Below are 19,760 nucleotides of genomic sequence, written 5' to 3'. Positions count from 1 at the left end.
TGTATAGCCTATGGCATAATTTAAACAAGCCTCCCGAAGAGAAACGGGTATATCTCTCTCCCCCTCCCCCTGTGTGTGTGTGTGTGTGTGTGTGTGTGTGTGTGTGTGTGTGTGTGTGTGTGTGCTTGTGGAGTTTAACTCCGAAAAGACAGTTAACCACAGGTTCCCGTTAATCCTATGATGGACATGTGTTGTGATATTTAAACAAACGAACCGTCAACGGCAAAATAAAAGCCTCTTATTTACGAGAGCAGTCTGAGAGACCTCCAGCTTACAGCGGGATCTCCGAGCCTGACCGTCCGAGCGATGAGCTAACGGCCCCGGCAGGCGCAAGCTGGCTGCTGCGTCACTTTATGGAGCTTCTTAACTCCGAAAACTTTGGAGCAAATTGTCAATTCGGCAACGATTTACGCAAGACTGCCTATATTCGAAATCTAAACCGTTCATTTCTCGCCTAAAATGTTCTCAGAAGTGAATTTAGTGATGAATAAGATTTTGGTCTGTCTATGTACCGGAACCCCGACCCTCACTGTATGCCGAAATGAATGTTGGGATACGGGTGCTGCCAAGTTCATACAAGTTACCAACCAATGCATCCTCGGTAAAATGGGCGTGTCAAGAACATTTCCGGGAATCTTAACTGTTCTTGGTGAAATGCGAACTTGTATATTGGGACAGTACTTTACTAGTACCGTATTGTCCTACTAGAGCACTGCGCTCCCAGAATGCAGAGTTACTTGTGGTTCCCAGAGTCTCTAAAAGTACGATGGGAGCCAGAGCCTTCAGCTATCAGGCTCCTCTTCTGTGGAACCAGCTCCCAGTCTGGGTTCGGGGGGCAGACACTGTCACCACATTTAAGAATAAACTGAAAACACTCCTCTTTGATAAAGCATATAGTTAGGGAGTGAGGAGATCCAGAAATGCTTGTTACTAACCTAGCTCTGGGGAGTTTACTCCCCAGAGTCCTTATGTTCCTTTTCCCAGCGTTTTTCGTTGGATCTGGATGGCACCTAGACCTTGGTTTCAGCTGTCGCCGTGGTCCTGCTTCAGTTCACCCTGCTACGCTCCACGGTGCCCTGCTGCATCCTGCTGAACCTGCTACATCCAGCCATGCCCTGCTGTGCCACGCTACATACTGCAACGCCCTGCAGTGCCCTACTATGACATGAACTACTATGACTACTATTTCTTAGTCACTGTTCCATTATCTTCATTGTAACTATTATTTCCACTGTTCAGCACATCCCCAACCGGCATCGTCAGACACCGCCTACCAAGAGCCTGGGTCTGGCCGAGGTTTATTCCTAAAAGAAGTTTTTCTCATTACTGAGGTTTCTTCCTAAAAGGGAGTTTTTCCTCGCCACTGTCGCACTGAATGCTTGCTCTTGGGGGAACTACTTGAATTGTTGGGGCTTTATAAATTATAGAGTGTGGTCTAGATCTACTCTATCTGTAAAGTGTCTCGAGATAACTCTTGTTATGATTTGATACTATAAATACAATTGAATTGAATTACTTTGGCAACACGAGATGACGTTTCACAGGGACACAAGAACATAAGTCAATAGAAGAACAGATTGAGAAACGCCCATTGTGTCTGCCTGCTCAGAGAGCGCTTTGGGAGTACACTTTAGAGTTTTCTTACCACTTGTAACACAGATGGTGAGAGTGTGAACGTGTGGCTGTACTTGAAGTGTCTGTAATGACTTGCTAATGGTGGTGGTCTGAACATGAGACACCAGTCCTGAAGGTGCTCATTTCAAATATGACTCAATTGATTAAATTGCCATGGTGTTAAACTCAGCAGGAAGAGGAACTTCTTCCTCCCCCTGAGCCTAGGGCCTCCACTTCAAGGCCAACACAAAGACACGTGGTAAGCAATGAACCTTCATTCAAACACAGTAGTCAAATGGACACCTGCAACTTTCTCCAAGAGTGCCTTGCAAAGGGATAATGGGCCTCATTCACCAATATCTTCCCTTTGTTCTTAATGAACTTCCTAAGAAAAGTCTACATTGAATTCATGACATGTTCTTAAACAACAGAATTGGTCACACCTGTGTTCTTAGGATTGATGAATCCCACGTCTTCGTAATTGAAAGTGCATGCTAGTTTTTCCTAATTTGCATAAGAAAACGCCCCGCAAATTCCCATATAAGGACATAACACTTCAGGGCCGTGTGCAAGAAAAGTTGGAGAATGTCCAAAAGACGCACAGATGGTGGAGGTCCACCGATCACCAAACGAAAAAAGAACTTCAGTAATTCTGAAATAGAAATTCTACTGCAACAGGTAAATGCCAAACGAGGCATAATATTTAGTAGTGTTTCCAGTGGTTTTAAAGCCACCAACATGGAGGCATGGAAGGAGATCACAGATTCCGTGAACTCTGTTTCTGGACAACGTCGCTCAATTGAAGATGTAAAAAAGAAATGGTTTGACTTAAAATCAGAGACCAAAAAATCCATTGCCAAACATAAGAGACATATGCTGACCACTGGAGGGGGGCATGAAGGCCCTGAGTTATCTGAGATTGACCAGCGCATCGGTGCCGTAATTGGTGAGACGGCACTTGCAGGTGTGCCATCAGCGTAGCAGCTGGACACTGACCAGGGCCCTATATCAACACCTTCATATCCTCCAAGGCCATCTCCCACCAGTGAATCAGATGGTAAGCAGGTTTTTCTGAATTTTTACAATGTTATGCCATAATTTAACTGAAAGCAATGGTGAAACCATTGGAAAGGAATTTTACACCAGTTTGTCAAACCAAATGTGGGCCTATGTGATTGCGAATGAGTCCTCACCTGAATTCCTAATTTATTCAGTTTTAAATCCTATTGCTTTTGCAGTAGACCTATATTGAACAAACTGAAACATCTAAAAAAAAAAATAAAGATATCAGTGCACTGTGACTGTTTTACTTTTAGTATCGTTTTTTACAGATCTCCAATCCAGGCAACCCCTCTGTGAAGAGGAACCTGACCCCATCCGGCCTTCCTGCAGTAGGCCTGCCTCTGTACGTGCCCCCGGTCCCGTCCAACTGCACGTGTCATCTCCAATGCAGTCTTGGATAACCAGGTGCCGATTGCGCAAAGTCTCTGTGAAATTGCTTCTACTTTGGCCACAATATCAGAAACACTCAAAGACATAAACACACATTTAAAAAAAATAAAGAATGTGCACTGAAACCTGTGTCATTTCATGGTATTTAAAGGACAAAACAAATCAAAAACGAGAAATTATTTGTTGTCTGACTTCCACGCCAAGTCAGTTGTCTGGTCCCAGCAATGTGTCAGGACACACATCTTGGTGTGGTGGCTGAAGTGGAACACCACGCTTCATAGCGATGTTGTGTAACACACAACAGGTCATGATTATTCTGCAAACCTAAAAACGGTGAAAAGATGATGAAAAGCTAGAAAAACTAAATAAAATAAATTGTTGGAATTAGATTATTTTACAACATTTTCTCCATTTTTCCAACCTAAATATAACACGAGTAGTCCTACTCCCCTTATCTGGCTTGTAAAACACATCCAGCGTCCCTTTAGAATACCGATGGTTCGCTCAATGGTGGAGTGGGTGCGCTCAATGGTGGAGCGGGTGCGTGCGCGCCTCTGGTTATAAGAGGCCTCTGGTTATAAGAGGCCTCTGGTTATAAGAGGGTTTGTTAGTGGCGTCTTTAGCCAAGGCGCAAGATCATACCCCCGATCTCCTAATGAAACAAGTCATTAATGAAGAAACCCACTTTTTGAAACCAAAAATTGGAATTTGAAATTACTCAATGTTTACCAATGAGCCATGCGTCTCCAGCAGCTCCTTGTTCCAGGCGTATTCCCACAGAACTGTTCTGCAAAATATAAGAGTCATGTGCATCTCTGGGGAGGCGGGAGACCACGTTCAAGAGATGATTACGTTGTGCAGACCCGCAATAGAGTAGGACCCTCTCTTGACTGGCAGCTGTTGTTGCGCTGTGTAGGGGAAGAAAATATATTGTGTGGCCAGTTGATGTATTCCATCCACAACACGTGGGGGAGCGCGGCTGATGGATGGCTGTGATATGACCACCTGGTCTGCTAACTCCCGCTGAACTGTCCCAGTGGCTAAAAATCCCAAGGTGGAGAGTACCTGCACATGGGGTGGTTCGGGATTGGACCGTTGGGTATGGCTTCACAGCGCTGGCTCCAAAGTATAACACAGCTCCATTAAAATGTGTCTTGGAAGCCTAAACCATCCGATCAAGTACTCGTCAGTCTCCGCAAACAAATCAATGTGATCCTCAAAGATGTGTTCCCTTCTCAGAGCACGCTCGGCAATGTTGTCAAGCAACAATAGATATGCCATTTTGATAGCATGCTTGATGTGTAGAAACAGGCCCATTTTGGCCCTATAAATAGCGTGATCAATCACCAAATAACGAAGGATTTAATCAGCTTAATTGCTGATGTAAATTGCAGTGTTAGTGTTTCTTTCCATACTATTAGTAAATTGCATTATTTATGCTCTGTAGCACTTTGAGATTGCTGAAATGTAAAGTGCAATACAAATAAAATGCATTATTATTATTATTACTATGATTTTTTTTTTTCAACAAATGATCAGAATCTGTGCGTAAGTGGGGTTAAAAGAACACATTTCTTTGTAAGAACGGTTGGTGAATGAGGCCCAATGTTCTTTATTTGTTTCAGGTTGGAGCAGACAATGTGAGGACCCTGTATAAAAGAACCCTGGAGCTGGATATTGAATATAAGAAGCTTTTAATAAAGAAGGCTGGAGATAGAAAAGCTTGAGTTTGAAAAGAAGGGAGTACATGACTTAATGTATATGAATGTATGAATGAATGACACTAAACTGTTACACTGACATTCTTTTTCTGTGTTTTAAAAAATTTCAACATTTTGGTCTTTTTCTAAGTTTTTGTGGCTTTTCCCAATCATTTTTTGTTGTGCCTTTGAACGTTTTGTGGGGATTTTCAACAATTTGTTTTCAATTTCCTTTATTTGTTTTTATAAATGCTATAGAACTGATTATTTTTTGGGGGCTTTTCCCTTTATTGTGTAGAGACAGTGGATAGACATGAAAGGGGGAGAGAGATGGGGGATGACACGCAGCAAAGGGCAGGAGGTCGGATTTGAACCCGCGCCGCTGCAGGACTCAGCCAACATGGGGCAAACGCTCTTACTGGGTGAGCTAGAGGCCACCCCACAATGTCCAAATTTAATTAAAGTAAAATTTCATTTACTTAAGATGATCATTATAAATGATCAATGATCATCACAATAAATGATCATTTATTTAAGAGCATTGTAGGGTACCATCCACGTTGCTTTTTTTGGTTTGAAATTGTTTGGTTGAAAGAAATTTCTGATATAGAAACCATTTGAAAATGGGTCCAATCGACCCGAGGACAACAGAAGGGGTTAAGGGGAGACACCCCAGTGTATAGGGATAACATATCAATATGAAACCTCCCCAGTTGATAACTAATATGAAGTCAAATATTATTTGTATTACAAGTTTCCTGTAAATGTATGTTTAAATGAGCAAATTATGTATTAAGTTGTAAAATATGATTTAATTTGCATACATTTCCAGAACGGAAATCAGAACATTGGATTAAGACAGAAAATCCTTGTTTCATTTTGTTAACATATTAGAGTCCAATGTTTTTACAGAGGGCATTTTGGATATCTCTTTTTTATCACTCCATTAATCAAAATATGGTGGCAACAGCCATTAAAGAAAATCCATATAACACAAATGCTACGGAACCAAAATATCCCAAAAAATTATGCTTTAGACTGTCTCTCCTTAAACAAAGAACTGCTGGTTATAGCCTCTCTCGAGGCCCTGCCAGTAGGGTAGTCACGACACAGGCTGTCACTTTTTGACAAGCCCGGTCTGGGGCCACTCGGAGGCCACGCAGGCAGTTAAAGCGGGCTTTAAGTATGCCAAAAGTCATCTCCATCCTGACTTGTTTTGGTAAGGGCCACATTGAAGGCATTCTGTGGCCCTGTGTTTGGGGTCAGGATAGGGGGGTCATCAAAAAGGGCTGGCAGGCGTACCCTCGGTCCCCTGCCAGAAATCCACTGAAGAGCCCTGAAGATGAAAAGTAATATTAGCATAATCAGTATTGCAAAATGCAATATCAAATGTGACTTAAAGTTGCCATACCTTGCTCGAATCTATGGCACAGTGCAGACTCCCTAAAGATCCGGGAGTCATGGACTGAGCCAGGCCACTTGCATCAATGCTGGTGACCATGCATTGATGGTCACAAGTCATCTGCAAAAGCATCTTGTGTTAAAAATTAGCATTAACGTGAGGGAAACATCAATGTGCATTTGAAGGACTCCTTTACCAGTATGACCAAACGTGTATCCTTTATGCTTTACCTGAACGTTGATGAATGGAATGACTTGGGATTAATGATTAGGAGTATAATGATTAGGAGTATGATGAATTTCATACTTAACAGTGAGCATCATGGGGCCTAAATTATTTATAGATGAAGTATATATTTACCTGCTATTTCATAAAAGCCCTCTTTGATGGAGTGCGTGGGCAAGTTCCCTGGGAACAAAATAATATATTCAGTAGTGCTGTTAGAGCAAGGACCACCTTGCGAATTACGCGGCAGACCGTGTTCTTACTCAGGTTCTCCGCATCACCCACAGCACCATAACAGTACCCGTAGCAAAATACCGCAACACTATGCATACAGTCTGTGGGACAGTGAGCGCACGGCTTTGATATGTCGCATTGGCAACATACGGCTCAAGAAGCTGACCTGGGTTGAACCTTAAGTTACCTCGTTAACGCCAAATCTTGCTTCGTAGGATTTGGTAGGGTGGTGCCAGTCACCAGGACGACTAAACTAAACTTATTTTAAAAGGCCATTTTTATTTTCATTCATTGGTTATTCAAAATTTTGAGTTATTACCTGCAATTTTACCTTGCCGTTTGTGTACTTTTATTTATGGTTATTACTAATTACTATTACATTCCGAACTCCGTCTCTGGCTCAACCTCCTCCCTAACTGGAACAGGATCATCTTCTTTTACGACGATCTTTTACGACGATCAAATAACACACCCACAGATGCTGCTCCATCTGTCGGTTTTGGTTTTTTTTTACGACGGAAGGTTGTTTGCAGCATAATGTCCCTCAGAGTTCATAAGCAAATGCCAAGTTGCTTCCTCTGCACTATTCGAAATCTACCCCATAGAAGCCGCCGCCATACTATGGGGCCATGAATGGTCCTGAAAGTCCATTCTCATTTACTACAACCTGGTAGTCGTTGAAATAATCAACAAAGGGCGCTCCAACGCCCCATCCATCATGCCGTTTATGCTCTGCCTGACTTGGCATTCTGATACACACCAGTACATTCTCCGCGCAGCTCACAGTTCAGGCCATTCCAACACCATCGCTGACACTGAATTCAGAAGCTTGGCCCCTCTTGCAGACACCTCTCCAACATCAGTTTCTCTATATTTATCGCTGACGTTCAATTTGTAAATCCGGCTCTAAAGCTAATAATCGCCGACTCCCAGAACTCTATCATCAATTGCCTTTTATCACCCGCATCCCTCTCGTCCTACTGGTCTGCTTGACCACATAATTGCTAGTCTAGGATGACTTACTGAAGAAAAACTGAAAAAGAAACTGCATAAAAAAAATAAAAAAAAACGAGCATTAAAACTTAAAATAAAAACTAAAATTTACTGGAAGCCAGTGTAACAACCTCAGCACAGGTGTCATACGACATTTTTACTTTTTCTAGTTAAAACTCTAGCAGCTGCGTTCTAGAGTAGTTGTTAGGTTTTACTAGAAGATGGACCTCAAAGCAGAAGACTGGAACAGGTTGATAGGTGTAAAAAGAGTCTATATTCAATGTTTTTTTCCGCTGTATGCATCACATTGACTGCTGTTAAGAATGTGGCTGGCCGCGTAGGGAGGGGCCGGGGTGGATGGGTGGGCGTTAAAAGAAACACAGGACTTTCATGCCAGGGAGTGGATTTTGCTTCCCGTTGAAGTGCGTGTTTCTTGGGAGTGTTTTAATCCATACCACAATCTTTTTCCTAAACTAGTCGTTTTGGTGCCTAAACTTAACTTTCGTTGCCGCATAACGCTCACCTTTTGTGGCCTAAACTTAACCGTAATGTCGGCCAAAACGACGGCAGCTCGCGGTGCTCTGTACTGGGCTCAAAGTCACCATATTTTTGAGGAACTGAACCACCAACTACCGCTGATACAATGGAGCACCATGCTGAGCACCACGCGGACTGTAGCAGGCGTCGCAAAGTTCTGTAGTGGTTAAACACATCTACTTACTGCCGCTGATACGGCCGATTTGTGACGGAGGTCTGTAGCCGGCGTCACGAAGCTCTGTAACAACTAGCAACTGCTGCTTGGTGTCATGGAACTCGTGGCCAGCCACTGTAGCCGGCGTCACGTGACCAGCCGGTGGTCTCCTAGTTTCGTACGATATTTCACGTTTTGGTGTACATACATTTACGTACGATATCATACGAACCCGTTCATGAGAATGCGTTGGACGAGTAGATCTCTGCACACAAGAAAACCACAGAGGTTAAAGTACAAAAAAATGGATGTCTAAAGCAAAATAAGTACGCAGATTTACAGTAACACGAAGGCAAGGAAACCACAGCGCACTACCGAAACATGACAGAATTATCTGGCTGAGTAGTGGTGTGAGGACCAGGCATATTTGGAGCAGGTGATGAGGTGAGTGGAAGCAGGTGTGCCTCGTCTGCTGCCTGGAGAAGCCAGCCCTCCCCCTGCCACACACATGCCCTGCAGAGAGGAGAGGAGGGGAGAGAGAACACACCACAAAACAATAAATGCGTGGACGAGGTTTTCAGCATCCTCCTGGGATAAAAAGCTCCTAGAAGACAACTAGATATTTTTCACAGTGAGTTTATTTTAAAGTACTAATTGACCAAACAATGCCAGGCTTTGAAAGCGCTATATTCTCTATTTATACACAAGCAGACCTTCCAAACTTGAAAAACTTTTTTGAGTAGCAACTTACTGATTTATTGTCGAAGTTCTGTTTCATGAACACGCGGAAAAAATGTGCCATTAGTCTTTGATGTCATTTTGGCTTGTTGGGCATCAGTATAGTGTGTCGTTTAGTTCACATGCTTACCAATCACTTCACCTGGTCCTAGGACGTAGTCATTAGTCATAGCCCAGGTTACTTATGATCTCTATAATAACCTTACCCTCCATAATGTTCCTACAGTAGCCTACAGTCTTATAATAGTCTCCAAAATACTGTAATACTTTTATAGTATGTCCCAAAATACTAGGCCTATAGTAGCCTATTTCTATAAGATTACTATAATATTGTTCCAAAATTGGCCTACTATACAATTCCTATAATTCTTTTTCGTGATGGTTTGTACAGCCTAGGCTACAATGAAAAAGTCACATTTAGCAAACAAACACGAACAATATACAGGGTACCCCCAGGATCCTCCAACTTAAATTCAAGGCTTTTTAAGACCTTTTTAATACCATTTCAAATGAAATTCAATGCCAACTTCATAGCCATTCCGACAGAAGTATGAGAGGAAAATGTCAAATCTGTATACATTTTAAACCCTAGAAAATAGTTCTGTACAAGTAGGCTATTTGATTTAAATAAAACATTTTATTTAAATTATCAGTCATATTTAATACAATTTATTGGATCATAATATAATCCAATAAAATAAGATATATTACACTGCATAATAGGCACTTTTACTTTTGTACTTAAGTATATTTTGATAATACTTTTGTACTATTACTTAAGGAAGATGTTGAATGCCGGTCACATCGTCTCTAAACAGTCCGCTCACAGTGAAGTCCTGCACGGATCAACAGATGTTAGGCGGCTGCTCGCTCTGTTTGTTAAGAGACGCACACCGAGCAGATTAATGCACTCACAGATCCAATCTTTGCAGATAATAAGCCGTTAGCCTGTTAGCTTGAGCTTTGTCTGAAGGCGCCAAGCGGCCAGCCAGGTTCCGACACACACCGACACATTCCGCACATCCTTCGCTCAGTTTAACCGCTAACCCCCCCGGTACCGGTCAGAGAGGCGTGTTTACTTTGTGTCTCGGTCCTTCGGTGCGTCCAGCGATGGGCTCCGGTCAGTTTTTAATTAGCCTACATTAGTAACAGTTAATTTTGTTATGGTATGAACTTAATCCTAGGAAAGGCAAAAAAAATACAAGACCTTTGTAACAAAATCCAAAACTGAGACGGCTACTGCACGTCAACCATCAACGACTGAACTCAAAGCAGTCACCTGATTTTCACATAGTTTAAAGTGGCAAATCGTATCACCATTTTGATGTCAAAATGCGTATCTACTACGCAAAATGCGTACAGGTTGGCAGGTCTGCACAAGCTGTAGAATATGGCAGCATGGGCATCATACACAAATCTACTCCTTACTCAGCAGAGGAGACTGCTGAGCTTTATAACCTGGCACTACAACAAAACCACGATACAGATAAATTCATCATTAACATAACTACTCAGGAGATTGGGTTACTTACAGCTTGAATACTGAGTTACTGTAGACCCCTGTGAAACCTCAGAAGATGCAGTATGCATGAAATAAAGCAACATTTGCTTAAGTAACTGTGAGCCAGTGTTCATTGGTATTCATTTATGTTGCAATGGAAAAGAAATATGATTGGAAATCAAAGCGTATAGTTTGTAAAGAGGTGAAATGTAAAACCAGAAGTGACATCTCAGGGGCACAGCACTGGATCATGGATGGATAATATTTGAAGAGCTTAGCCCCTCAAACTCTAATCCTCCCTCTGAGGGATACATATGCCTGCAGGAGAAAATGACAATTTTAAGTACAGGAAGATAACTAAATTATACTGATGCATGTGATTTTCAATGCATGGGAGTATGCTTGATGTACTACATATGAAATATTCTCTTATATTCCACATCAGTTGGACGGTCAGACTAGTGTGGATCATGTTGCAATTAACTTGACAATTAACAAGCTTTTTCTGGAACTTTAAAATTTAAAATGAGCTTGAAAGCATTCTGTCTGCACACCTTTATTTCATGTATCTGTTAGGTAAAGCAGTCCTTTCACCCCAGTCAACCCAAGCACAGGGAGATGTGGTTTTTATTGGCATCAGACTTTCTGTCTGACCATCGGTTAGTTAGTTTGTCCACTACTTTGGTCCAGATGAAATAGCTCATCTACCACTGATGTGACATTCAGCGGGGTACAGAGGTGTAAAGTGTCACCATGAACTGGGGAACTCTTAATCCTGCTGAGAGCACTTCCCTGGCTTTGCAGTAGCCAGAAGTAGGTTCTATTTGGACTCAAATAGCTTGAATGTCTTCTTATTGAGACATATCAATGTGGGCAACAACATTTATCTCAAAATACATTTGTCTGAAAAATGATCCAGCTGTCTCAAAGCCATGTGCTGTGTTCCAGCTATATTTGTCTTTCTTAATTAGTCTTCTAAGTGCTCCTGCGTCCTCTCCTGTCTGCAAGTTGGAGCTGAGGTTCTCAAGTGGCTCAGAGACTGACTAAATCAGCATTAAGCTAAAAAGAAACCTATAGAGTGGGCTTCATACAGTCCATCTGCCTCCATTGCAGCATCAAAGCCAGAGCTGCTTAGTTGCTCTGTAGTGTCACTGTACAGTAATGCCTTAACAGCTTTCACACATCCTGCCTACAAAGCTGTGTTCAGTTAGGCTTTCCAGTCTTAGTGGGGGAAGCCTCTTTAACCCTGAGACATGAACTCCTGCCAAGCTTGAGTCAATGGATCATCTCCTTACACTGTTGCTGTCATAAATCCACTTACTTCCATTGTGTACTTAGTGGCATCCACTGAGATCGACACACTTAACAGAATATTTAAGCTGCGTCCCAATTCAGGGGCTGCAGCCTTCAGAGGTCGCAGCCTTCGAAGCCCACGAAGGCTGAACCGAGTGGTCTCCGAAATGAGTTTCTAGTTTACATTCATTTCCTGTTCATGTCAACGGATGGTTACACCTTACCCTTGCGCCACAAAGCGCCGCTCCTGTCGCCTAGCAACCTTGACAGCTACAGCTGATCACCAAGGCCAAACAGCGCTGAAATGGAGCCAAAAGTTATACTTTTTGTTTTTTATTTTCATTTTTTTTGGCTTGAAGGGGGGGTCACCTTTCCCTGCAGGCCCATTTTTTTTTTTCCAGAATTGTACTAATCACAGAGAAAAGGAAAGACAAGAAAATCAGTTATCACACATGAATGCAAAGCAAATGGGTATATTGCCCCATCTACTGGTTGTCTTATTATTGTGGGCTTTGTATAGGGTGAGGGCTAATTTAACTGTAACCTTAAGGGCAAGATGATCAAAATAAGATTTTACAAATGGGGTACTGCTACCTCATTTTTATAAATTGAGCAGTACGCTGCTTGCTCCCTAAAACAAAACAACAAATTCAGTTTTGTTTTGGCACCACTAACGCAAACAAAAGCAGCTTAGCGAAATAACACAGTTCAGGTTAGCCATGTAACATTTAAATTTAATCAAAAACTAAAGGGAGTTCTTCCTCGCCACTGTCGCACTAAATGCTTGGGGGAATTACTGGAATTGTTGGGTCTTTGTAAATGTGTGGTCTAGACCTACTCTATCTGTAAAGTGTCCTGAGATATCTCTTGTTATGATTTGATACTATAAATCCAATTTAATTGAATAGCTACAAATTGTCATTTAAACGTGTATTCCTCCTCTGGTACAGACGGGCTGGGGGGAAGCCATAATTTGAACTGCAACTGTTTATTAAAGAAACCGATGAATAAGCCTTTGTCTCCAATAACATTATCACTTTATGTAAAGTTACAACTGTTGATTCATCTGCTATACAGAAACTAAAATATGTATTTCTGTAACGATAAGGAAAAGTAAATAACGTTAACCGGGGCAAACTTTCAATTCGCCATCAATTTTCATAACGCTGCCTATATTCGACATCTATACAATTAATTTCTCGCCTAATACATTCTCAGATGTGAATTTAATGATGAAATGAGACGGCGGTCTATTTAAGCTGCACAATTTCCCCATCTCTGCCTTACCAATGCTGCTGCTGCCCTGCACCTGTATCGCTGCTTGCTGTTAGCCCCACCACCACAAAAGCGTCCACCTGCAGGCTCCGGCCAGAGGGAAGCTACTTTATCATCACTCTCCAATATCTCATGTAAACCCATATTGTGGGGAGTGATGAGGTCAGAATCTGGCCACCAAACACAATGTTCTGCTGTTATAATAACATTTCAAACGTAAGTTGTCTGACTGAACTTACGGTCGATGGCCGTTTGTCAGCTGCCTTTCTGCTGAATGCCGCAATGAATGCTGGGAATCCTGAGACTTGGAAGGAAACACCAGTTGGATCCTCTGAATTCTGTAAAAGGAGGCCGCATTTGTTGATCACATTTGAAAGAGCCTTCGAAATTAAATGAAATGGGACAGCCTTTGTCGCGCCGGTGTAACGCAATCGGGCTACGAACGCAGCCTCCGAAGGCTGCAGCCCCTGAATTGGGACACAGCTTAAATGTTAAATCTAAAGAATGTTCTGTACTAGCTGGAACAGAATGAAAGTATCAACAATTGTTGCCCCAATCTACCACTTAGCCATGTCATAAATATTGAGCATCCAGATTATGTCCAGATATCAATCATGCACTTAAAAGGGCAGAATAAATGCCCTTAACATGGTTCAGAAGAAGAGAAATTAAATAGAATATATGAATATGAAATATTACCCAGATCTTAAAAAACATAATTGTATCCTTTCATGTGTACACATTCTTAATATTGCCATCCATGACCACGTAGCCCAGATATATATGGATACATTAAATAAAATAACTTGTTCAGCTTTCTGGCCACAAGCTGAACTGTATTTCTGCTTGAGTATTTAATATCCACTGAAAATAATTGTGACAGAAAAGTTTATTGAGATAGTTGTCTTGGAAACAACTACCCCTCCTGGGGTCCATTTGAAGAAAGTACATATAATCAACAATGTTTGCACTTACATACAGCAAACAATATAGTTACAACATAACAGCTGCATTTAACAATAAAGTTTAAAAAAATATACATTAAGCCACAGGGCCAGCTAAACTGAGAATTGGACAGCTACAGAAGTCTACTATTAATTCCGTAAATGGAGATTATTATTATGTTCTGGTGCGTAAAAGGATGTATTCACCTGAAGAAGTGATCCATAGCAGCTTTAAGTTCAATGGAATTGCCTCCCCCATATGGCTGCCAGTAGTCTCCTGCATTGTAATGTAGGGGTGTAAATGGAATGTGCTTCTTGAATAGCAGCAAATACCATGGGGAAATCCTGTATCCTTTTATTAAAGGCCTCTGTACTCATTTTTACTCATATTGTCAGCAGATATAATGCTTTTCCACATGCTTTTGGTCAATTGTGAGCATCGAGTTTGAATATTAGTAAGCCAGTTGTCATGTCAACCATGTCTGTGTCACAAAGGCATCAAATAGGCTACTATCCAGCAAACATCAGCTTCTGTATTGCTGCAACCACTGTATTTGATGTATCTAATCATATATATATATAGTGATCGAAACAATTAAGGGAACAATTAAGTCTACAGTATAACACAAAGTCAGCTGAACTTCAGTGATATCAATATGTCCACTTAGAAAGCCCAAGTAATTGTAAATAAATTGTACCTGCAAAAGCAAAAGCAAGACAACTCCCAAAAATGGAATAGTGTTGCATGTGGTGGCCACAGGAAATTGCTCTCTTCTTATCCTTCCTGACTGATTCTTCTTCCAGCATCGCACGTCCATACGTTCGCTCGCAAGAAGGTTTGCTGTGTGTTCACAGTTTCAAGAGTGGAGTCTCCTGGAGGAGATACCAGGAGACTGGCCGTCGAACAAGGAGAGCAAGGAGAGCTGGCCCAGTGTCCTCTGGTGGGACTTGTGCTTACAGCCCAGCACTGTGCATTTTGATTGGTTTTTGCAAGACAAGTGTCATTTGTCTCACCCTAACAGGTGCAACAAAGCTAACAGGAGAATCAGGAAGATGTCAACCAATCAGTCTATACACAACCACAGTCCTGGGAAGAGGTCTAATTAGCCAGATGTGGTGTCTTAAATAGTAATGCTGTGATGCTGTATGAAGAGGAATCCGCCGACACTGTTCTTGATTATAAAAAGGTTTATTACAAGCAAAGATTCAGCATCAATTTTACAAACTCCTGCAGAGAGCTTGGAGAACGACCAACCCAAATTCTTCCAAAAAGTCGTTCTGCCTTTTCTTTGTGTGAACAACGTATATATCCTATGCATTGTATCAACATAGGACGTAATTTTGTAAGTATATCATTGGATCAGGTAACTAGCCAATCAATGCCTGTTATCTGGCACAACTCCAAAAAAGGTCTCTTCTGTCTTGGGGGGACCTCTGCTCATGTTAACAATTTCCAGATGTTCTCAGTGAATGTAGAGTAAAGTTCATGCATCCTCCTTATACCAACTCTTAAGTCAAAGTATATAGAATGTTATAGAATGTCAATATACCACATTTCCCCCCTTCGAGACTTAATAAAGTCTCGAAAAACAAGAAGAGTAGGAATAACATTTCTCATTATAACATGTTCCTTATAATATAACTTTCGGGGTGTAAACAAACTTATAGAGTGTAACAAAATGAAATCGTTGGAGTGTGAGAGCGAAAAACCCATCTGGCAGCTTCCTTTCCAAATAACCATCAATCAATCAAGATAGGAAAACTCTCTCACGGTCCCTCTGCCTTAGGTGACCACCTTAGTACTCCAGATCAATTAGAAAATATATCTTTAGCAATTTATGTAGAATTATGGTTTAAGCAAATACATGTGAAAACCTCAGAAAATGAAATAAAATCAAAACAATGTCCAAATTCAGGCAGGTCGACCCTTCGGATCTGAAAAAAGGACTTCTATTTCCTGCCTAGACCTCATTTCCCTAAGCGTCAAAAAAAAGAAAAACATCTGAGATCTCCATATATTCACTTCATGACAAAAAACATCATTCTTCAAACAATCAATGCAAGAATATTATGATACACAGTATGTATTACTCTACAAACATGTATATATATCAGACAAACACAGGAATGTAGTCCACTACATTGCAGCTTCTCAGCAATGTTGATGTGGTGAAATCTGAACAGATCCACACCGTCCTAGTTCAGAAGTCTCCTAGGTCCTTCATATTGTCCATATTTGTATCTGAATCTCCCTCTGCACATTACCCCATATGCTCTGGAAGAAAAGAAAACACTGACCAGTATCATTTGCAAAACAACACATGAAAATTAAAAACATCAAATAAGAATAAAAATTAATATCAAAAATAATATATGATAATATGAATCACATTCCATTTCCCCCCTTCGAGTAATAAGAAGACACTAAATATCACTACAATATTCAAAGAAATGTGAAAAAGCATACAGTAAGCCAAACCCTTATTAATAAACAAAATTTAGCCAATCATTTTGTAGCATGTAATTACTTGCTTTTTACAAAGTACCACACAAAAGTCTCTCTTCACTGTTTGGTTACCAGATAGTGGGTGTAATAAATCTCCTCATGTCCAACTCTGTCAACCTCATCTATGTGACATTCCTGTTTAAATTAGACAAAGGCTGAAAAGTAACATGACACAGCAATATACTAGCATAAAGCAATGCAGCCACTTTGCCACATTGTAAAATTATAACCATGCATGTGTTAGTCAATACTGCATTCTCAATTGCCCAAAGCAAGCATTCGTCGAAATTCAGACTGATACTTAAACTAAAATCTCAACACATCAGTGTAGCCATCTTAAACTATGAAAATTATCCTAAACTCTTCAAATTTAACATCTTTACATTTTCATTCTGAACACAAGACAAACCAAGTCTGCTTGCTAATCTCCTGTGCAGAATAATCGTTCCTCTCCATTAAATTGTTTCATTAATTAATAAGCCAAAATCGTAATCAATATCAAAATTCAATGAATTGCACAGCTTCACTTTGGAGTCTTTGTAAGTTATTTTACCTTTTAACTCTACAGACTTCATTAACACCACTGCAACTTATGCAGACTAGTGAAATTCAAATCAGATTTCTAAACCTCTACATAAATGACAAAAGATGCTGATCCATTATTGGGCTATAATAACTGATTTCCATTCGCAAATCTTAGAGAGAAGTCATGAACAAATGACTGGTACACTATAAACAACAAATTAACCAATGCAAACAACTTTTAATTTGACTAAAATATATCTGTGATTGGGAGTTGATGTCAGGCTATTTAGCTTACAATCACACAATTATTCTAAGCTTATTTTTAACCAAATTCTGAGAACAGCACTCTCAATCTGCTGTTTGTAACAACTTTACATCAATCCAATCCAAATTCATACATGAGATCACTTCCCAATAAATTATCTGGGCAACATTCAAATAATAGAAACATCTCCAAAAGTTGCCTATGTCATTGGACCACAAAAATAAAACAGTGAAATGTTCTTTTAACATTTCCTGACACAGCAACCAAAGTACCATATTTGTCACTAGTCTTATTAGAAGCTGTCACAGGAAAGTCATTACAAATTTAACAGAATAGATTTCACCAGATACTGACAAAATTTAAGGTTTTCATACCAAGTTGCTTAATTTAGAGGTATGGCTTAACCCTTCATATAGGTGTATTCACATAGGAGTAACTCTATTTTAAAAGCAAAAATAATTACTTCTTTAGAGCAATTGTATTTTCAAATTGTGTGTTTGTCGGTGCATTACCTCCTTTTTATGTGTTGGTGCGTCAATGCGTCAATGCGTCGATGCGTCAGAGCAAATCCGATCTCTCTCACTCCTCCCTCTTTCTCTGGTCAGTCTGCTGATGTCAACGCTCATCTGTGCAGATCTGTACCAGCTTGTGACTGTCCTGATCCTCAATTGTTGGATCTCTTTCCGGCCCTGATGACACCAGCTGACACCCCCTCTCAGATCTTCTAGGTATCTCGAATCTTGGTTCCAGGCTCCTGTATCCTCCTCTGTAATTTCCTCTGGAGTTTCTTCCTGGTCTATTACACTCACGGGCAAAGTGTCCATCCTGTCCACAATTAAAACACGCTTGTGGAGATTGCATAGAGTATGAATCAAATCTTCTTCCTCTTCCTCTGCCTAAGCTTCCTCGTCCTCTTCCTCTCCAGTTCTGTATCTGTCCAAAAACTGCCTGTGGATATAAAACAACTGGAACCACGAATGGTGGTTGGAGCAACTGGCTTGACTGGAATTGTGGCGGTGATTGTTGATTTGGTGGGCATTGATTCTGCACAACCAAACCCTGCTTCTTGTCCTTCTTATTCTCCACCAGCTGCATTTGATTGAGTTTTCTGAGAGTTTCTCGGTCCTGTTCTTTCACTTTTCGGGACCCTTTTTTCAGCAATTTGTCCCTCTGTATCTTCAGCTTCTCCAAGTATGACACACATCGCTCCATGTCTCTTTCAATCTCTTCTATGCTAGACGCTGCAGGATGAAATCCTGTAGCTCCTCTGCTCTCCAAATCTTCATCGCTGTCTCCATCTTCACTTTCATAACACTCTTCTGAATCACTCTGATCATCATCATCATCATCATCCTTTGTCTTGCTAAACCTCAGTCTGTCCTTAGTTTCCAGATGTTTCATTTTCTTCTTACTTTTGGAGCTTGGATTCATCTTTATGGTTGTTTCAGCTTGTCAATTATTAGTTCATCTGTGAATGTTTCACCAAAGTACTTCGTAGGCATGTGTGACGTTACTTCTTTAATGTCAGTCTCTGGTCATGCCCTGAGAGCCATCTGGGTGTCCAATTCAGTCACTTAACCATGGACAGTTGCAAATCTGTCGCCCCTCCTTCTCTGCTGCTCCAGCTCCAGATGCAGTTTCTGGTGCAAGTATGTGGGGATGGGGCCAAAGTTGACTACCAAATCAGCTTGTAGAGGAGTGAGACAGGTCTGCTCTGACATCCATCGAGGCACACTGAATAAACACAAAACACAACACCTCCGAGAAGCATTACTTATACTTTTAATCATACTCATTTTAGTTTTCTTGCTTCTAACCTATGACATCATTGATTCAAAATGTTGCTACAAAAATATTACCTAAGTAAGAAAAGTATCATAACATATGTACTTAAAGTATCAAAAGTAACAACACAGAAAATATTCCACATTTTTAAACTGGAAATGATCACAATAGTCCTGTCAACTAACTAAGCATTTAAACAGCTAATCATTCCAACTGGACTTATAGACCTATGTGTTTGTTGAACAGTCTAACAACAATAAAACATCATATTTATAAACATATGTTTGTTCTACACAAATCCTAATTCATTTTTTATGATATGTCAGATTACAATAATATCCAAAAGCAATTTGTCTTGAAAATTACCACTAGTCATTCCTGAAAATTACATAATTTATCTCTTTTTCCCTAAGTTTTTGGTGCTTGTGGTATAGCAGTTTTTACTATTTTCATCTAAACATTTACCCTCCTGTAGATTGTAACCCCAATGCTACAGTTGTCTCTGTAACAACATTAGTATGAACTCCAGTATCCTAATTCAAAAGTACATTTATCTCTTTCTTTGTCTTTCTGTCACTTTCACAACACTCTCTTTCTGTCTTTAACCACCTTAGTAC

The 19,760-nt window shown here is 40.6% G+C and overlaps 1 long non-coding RNA gene across 1 annotated transcript; it reads left to right on the top strand.

The window, feature by feature from the left end:
• The first annotated feature begins 1,589 nt into the window (after positions 1 to 1,589).
• LOC116050741 lies at positions 1,590 to 4,844 on the top strand. Its single transcript, XR_004105160.2, has 3 exons — positions 1,590 to 1,662; positions 1,805 to 1,873; positions 4,692 to 4,844. It is a non-coding gene; the product is annotated as an uncharacterized LOC116050741 (long non-coding RNA).
• The last annotated feature ends 14,916 nt before the right edge of the window (positions 4,845 to 19,760 follow it).

Source organism: Sander lucioperca, chromosome 23, assembly GCF_008315115.2.
Source record: "Sander lucioperca isolate FBNREF2018 chromosome 23, SLUC_FBN_1.2, whole genome shotgun sequence".
Lineage (NCBI taxonomy): Eukaryota > Metazoa > Chordata > Actinopteri > Perciformes > Percidae > Sander > Sander lucioperca.
The sequence above is the reverse complement of the archived record's forward strand: the minus strand, read 5'-3'. Positions and strand labels throughout refer to the sequence as shown.